The sequence below is a fragment of the Cnephaeus nilssonii genome (assembly GCF_951640355.1).
Source record: "Cnephaeus nilssonii genome assembly, chromosome: X".
Classification (NCBI taxonomy): Eukaryota; Metazoa; Chordata; class Mammalia; order Chiroptera; family Vespertilionidae; genus Cnephaeus; species Cnephaeus nilssonii.
Window position 1 is genome coordinate 25,132,250 of NC_137071.1, and position 5,647 is coordinate 25,137,896.

At 35.2% G+C, this 5,647-nt stretch overlaps 1 pseudogene across 1 annotated transcript; it reads right to left on the reverse strand.

Moving 5' to 3' along the window:
* Nucleotides 1-1,065: 1,065 nt before the first annotated feature.
* LOC307095989 (transmembrane protein 126A-like) lies at nucleotides 1,066-1,876 on the reverse strand (annotated as a pseudogene). The gene is made up of 2 exons: nucleotides 1,873-1,876; nucleotides 1,066-1,713 (listed from the first exon to the last, which is right to left on the reverse strand). The product of its transcript is annotated as a transmembrane protein 126A-like (transcript).
* Nucleotides 1,877-5,647: the final 3,771 nt, after the last annotated feature.

Here is a 5,647-nt window from a genome sequence, read left to right on the forward strand (position 1 = left end):
GTTAACGAGCTATTCTTGCGGCCAAGAACAAAGACGTTTATGAACTTAACAATATTATTCAGTCTAACATTCAAAGCGAGGCAGTCACATACAAGTCCGTCGACACTGTTGTGGAAGCAGATGGAGTGGTTACTTATCCAACAGAATTTTTGAATTCACTCAATCTGCCAGGGATGCCACCACACTGCAATTGAAAATCGGCGTGCCAATTATCATGTTGCGAAATATCAACCAGCCAAAGCTTTGCAACGGCATGCGGCTTGCAGTAAAAAAAATTAATGAGCAACGTCATAGAAGCAACAATCTTGACAGGACCTTTCAAAGGTGAAGATGTCCTCATTCCTTGCATTCCTATGATTCCAACGGATATGCCATTTCAATTTAAGAGATTGCAATTCCCAATTCGATTGGCGTTTGCAATCACCATTAACAAAGCTCAGGGCCAATCTTTAGAATTGTGCGGTTTAGATCTAGACACGGATTGCTTCTCACATGGACAATTATATGTTGCGTGTTCTAGAGTCGGCAAACCAGACAATCTCTATATCTGCACAGACAATGGAACAACAAAAAATATTGTATACCCACAAGCATTGTGAAATTAAACATATTAGAAACGTGTACTTTCTCTTTTCTTTCTTTTCCATTTAACCAGAATGAGCCACAGCAACGCGTGGCCGTGTAAAGCTTATATATATATATGGATTTTTGAATCTGGCTTTTTACTTAGCATAACATTTTCAAGTTTTATCCATGTTGTGGAATGTATCAATACTCCATTCTTGTTAAAATTTTTTTATTGGTTTTTTAATATATATATAGAGAGGAAGATAGAGAAATAACAACATCAATGAGAACAAAACATCATCCATTTGCTGCCTCCAGCACGACCCCTACTGGGGATCAAACCCACAACAAGGAATTGAACCAGTGACCTCTTGGTTCATGGGTTGATGCTCAACCACTGAGCTATACCAGCTGGGCAATATTTCATTCATTCATTCATTCTTTCTTTTTTTTAGTTATTTTTACAGTTTTATTTTTGTGTACACATTTGCTTAACTATCACTGAATTTTTAGGCCCAGTTCAGGTAACTGAAGAGCATTTACAAGTAGTTTATATTGTGTAGAACTAAGGTATGCTGAAAACCCAGTCTGGAGCAAAATGAGAAATAACATCTTTCTAAAGATAGGTTTAGAAATTCTGATCCAGTAGGTTAAGATGTTTCCTCTCTCTGGTAGCAGGGCTGAGGCATACCTGGCTGTCAGGCCACCATTCATAGGAATATCCAAAAAACAGGGTGCAAACCACCAAAAAAAAGTCCAACCAATCTACCTGGTGTTATGGTACAGGTTTCACAATTCAAATCACCTGTATTCAATGGTAAACTTACAAAAACCTTTGTAAGATACATTCACTGTCAAAAATGAGATCATTGCCATTGGTAAACCAGCAGCTGTATGAGCCTGTGTCACATTTAAGGCACCGAAAAAGACTGTTTGCTATTAGGCCACAGACAGCAGCATTAAGTCCAATGTATGTTGATCCATGTTCAAGTAGATTCCTTTCTGCTTCTGGAAGTTGGTTACTTTTTATGTTTATGATGTCAAAAATGTGGTCTTCCTTGAAAGTATCATCTGATTCATGATTTTCCACCTTGAGCCTTATGCTTGCCTCCCAGCTGAAGGTTCTTGCTCCGATCTTCCTCAGCCCTAAGGCTCACTGCAACCTTCTCTTTGCTAGCACTGGTGCAGCCATCTTTTGCTGGCACATGACTTGGTGAACAATATTTCATTTTTTTATGATTTAATAATCATATATATATATATATATATATATATATATATATATATATATCACATTTTGTTTACCCATTCTTCAGTTGGTGAGCATTTATTTTGTTTCTAATTTTAGGCTATTATGAATAATATTGCTATGAACATTTATGTCTAAGTTTTTGTGTGAACATGTTTTTTCATTCTTTTGGGCATATACATAGAAGTATAATTACTGGGTCATATTAAAACTCTCTGACTAAGTTTCTCTAGGGAACTGACAAACGTTTTCTACAGGAGTTGCACATTTTGCATTCACACTGGAAATGTATGAGGGGTCCAGTTTCTATACATCCTCAACAATATTTCTTATGTCTATTTTTTTAGCATAGTCATTCTAATAGGTTTGAGGTGGTACCTTATTGTGGTTTGATTTACATTTCCTTAAAAATTAATTATATCAAGCACCTTTGCCTATGATTATCAGCCATTTGTATATCTTTTTTGAAGACATGTATATTCATGCATGTTGCCCTTTTTTTTCAACTAGGCTATTTATCTTATTGTCACTGAGTGAAAAGAGGTCTTTATGTATCCTAGATTCTAGACCCTTATCAGACATAAAATTTGCAAATAGTTTAACACATTCTCTGGGTTGTCTTTTCACATTTTTGTTAATGTCTTTTGATGCATAAAGTATTTCATTTTAAAAAATAATTCTTTATTTTGAAATTATTACATATGTCCCCTTCTTTCCCTCATTGACTCCCTCCAGCCTGTTCCCCCCTCCCCCAGGCCTTCAGCACCCTAGTGTCTGTGTCCATGGATTATGCATATATGCATACAAGGTCTTTCTTTGTTTGATTACTTCCCACCCACCCATCCTCCCCCACCTTCCCTCTGAGATTCCACACTCTGTTCCATGCTTCCTTGTCTCTGGATCCACTCCGTTCATCAGTTTATTTTGTTACTTAGATTCCACATATGAGTGAGATCATGTGATACTTGTCTTTCTCTGACTGACTTATTCCACTTAGCATAATATTCTCCAGGTCCCTCCATGCTATCTCAAAGGGTAAGAGGGTCTTCTTCTTCTTCTTCTTCTTTTTTTTTACTGCTGCCTAGTATTCTATGGTATAAATGTACCACAGCTTTTTTTATCCACTCATCTACTGAAGGGCACTGGGACTGTTTCCAGAGCTTAGTTATTGTAAATTGTGCTGCTATGAACATAGGGGTGCATACATTCTTTCTGATTGGTGCTTCGGGTGGGTTTTTAAGATATATTCCTAGAAGTGGGATCACTGAGTCAAATGGCAGTTCCATATTCAATTTTTTGAGGACACCAGAAAGTATTTAATTTTGAGGAAGTTCTATTTAACTGTTCTTTCTTTGATCATTTGTGCTTTTCTTGTCATGTTTAAGTAACCGTTGTTGTCTAATTCATGGTTACAAATATTTGCACCCATGTTTCTTTCTAAGATTTTTATATTTGCAGCTAAATGTATTCATTTAGGTGTTTGATCCATCTTGCAATAATTTTTGTATACAGTGTGAGATATAAGTTCAAATTAATTATTTTGAATGTTGCTTCCCACTTGTCCCAGAACCATTTGTTAAAATAACTATTCTTTCCTCAATGAATGGTCTTGACACCTTTGGCAAAAATCAATTAACCATAGATGTACAGGTTTTTTTCTAGATTCCTACTTCTACTCCGCTATATATCTACCCTTATGCCAGTACCATCATATTTTGTTATTGAATTTATTTGTTTGACTAGTTAACGAAATTATACAGGTTTCAGGTGCAGAATTCTGCAACACATCATCTGTACACACTGTATTGTGTAATTACAGTAGCTTTGTAGTAAGTGTTGGAATTGGAACATGTGAATCCTCCAACTTTGTTTTTTTTTCCTCAAAATTGTTTTAGCTATTCTGTGCCTCTAGCATTCTATATGCATTTTCAGATTAATCTGTCCATTTCTGCAAAAAATACATTTGAAATTATGATAGTGATTGTATTGATTCTGTAGATCAATTTGGGGAGTATGACGATCATAACAAAATTAAATTTGCTAATACATGAGCACAGGATGCCTTTCCATTTATTTAGGTCTTTAAGTTCTTTCAACTATGCTTTGTCAATTTCATTATACAAGTCCTGTTCTTCCATGGTTAAATTTATTACTCAGTATTTTATTCTATTTGATGCTATTGCAAATGGTATTGAACTTCTATCTCACACTGTACAAAAATTACTGCAAAATGGATCAAAGACCTAAATGCATACATTTAGCTACAATTGTACTCCTAATTTTATTTCATGGATTGTACATTCCAAGTGTGTAGCTTTACAAAAGATACTTACATAGAGATCTTGACTTCTGCAACTATTCTAAACTCATTGAATAGCTCTAATAGTTTTGGGGAAATATTTAGGGCTTCTATGTGTAAAGATCATGTCATTTGTGAACACATAAAATTTTACTTCTTCCTCTCAAATCTGGATGCATTTTATTTCTTACTAGAGGCCCAATGCATGAAATTCATGCAAGAGTAGGCCTTCCTTCCCCCAGCTTCCAGCACTGGCTTCCCTCTGGCACCCGGGACCTGGGCTTCCCTCCAGCTGTTGGCAGGCACCTGGGACCTGGGCTTCCCTGGCAGCCCCGGCTTTGTCCAGTAGGTCATCTGGAAGGAAATCTGGTCTAATTAGCATATTACACTTTTATTATTATAGATTATTTCCTAACTGCTTTGGCTAGAACTTCTAGCACAGTGCTAACTAGAAGTGGTGAGAGAAGACATCTTGGTCTCATTCCTGATTTTAGGGGTAAAACATTCAGTCTTTCACCAGTGTTGTTAGTGGATTTTTCATAGATGCCCTTTTATCAGGTTGAGGAAATTCCCTTCTATTCCTAATTTGTGGAGTGTTTTTATCATGAAATAGAGTAGTGGATTTTGTGAAACGCCTTTTTGACATACTAGTATATTGAGATAATAATGCTGTTTTTTTCTTCTTTCTATTAATATGGTATATAATACTGGTGATTTTCATGTGTAGACTCATTCTTGCACTTATGGGATAAATCCCATTTAATAAAGGTGTGTAATCCTTTTAACAGAATTCAGTGCGTTAGTATTTTGTTTTTATAGTTATAGTCATCAGGAATATTTTTCTGTAGTTTTCTTTGTCTGAATTTGGTATCAGATAATACTGACCTTATTGAATGAGTTAGGAAATATTCCTTTTTCTTTTGTTTTTTTATAAAGAGTTTGAGAAAAGTTGGTGTTAATTCTTAAAACAGAAAGTTTAGTAGTTTGTTTATAGGAATTTGTCCTTTCCATTTAGGTTATATACTTTGTTGATATACAATACCTCATAATAGTCTATTACAATCCCTTTTATTTCTATAAGGTCAGGAGTAATGTCTCACTTAAATTCCTGACATTGTTAGAAATATACATATCTCTTTTTTTTTCTTAGTCTGTGTATCTAATGGTTTGTCCATTTTTTGATATGTTCAAAGAACCAACTTTTTGTTTTGCTGATTCCCTATTGTTTTCTAGTATCTATTTTATTTATCTCCATTCTAATTTTTATCATCCCTCCTTCTTCTTGCTGTGGGTTTAGCTTGGTTTTCTTTTTCTAGTTTCTGAAGATGGCAAGATACATTATTGTTTTAAGATACTTATTATATTTTATTTTTTTAAATTTTTTATTGAGGTATTATATGTGTACATATCTTACCATTACCCCCACCCCCACCCCACACCCACACATGCCCTCACCCCCCAGAGTTTTGCGTTCATTGTTTATGCTTATATGCATGCATACAAGTCCTTCGTTTGATTTCTTATTCCCCCCC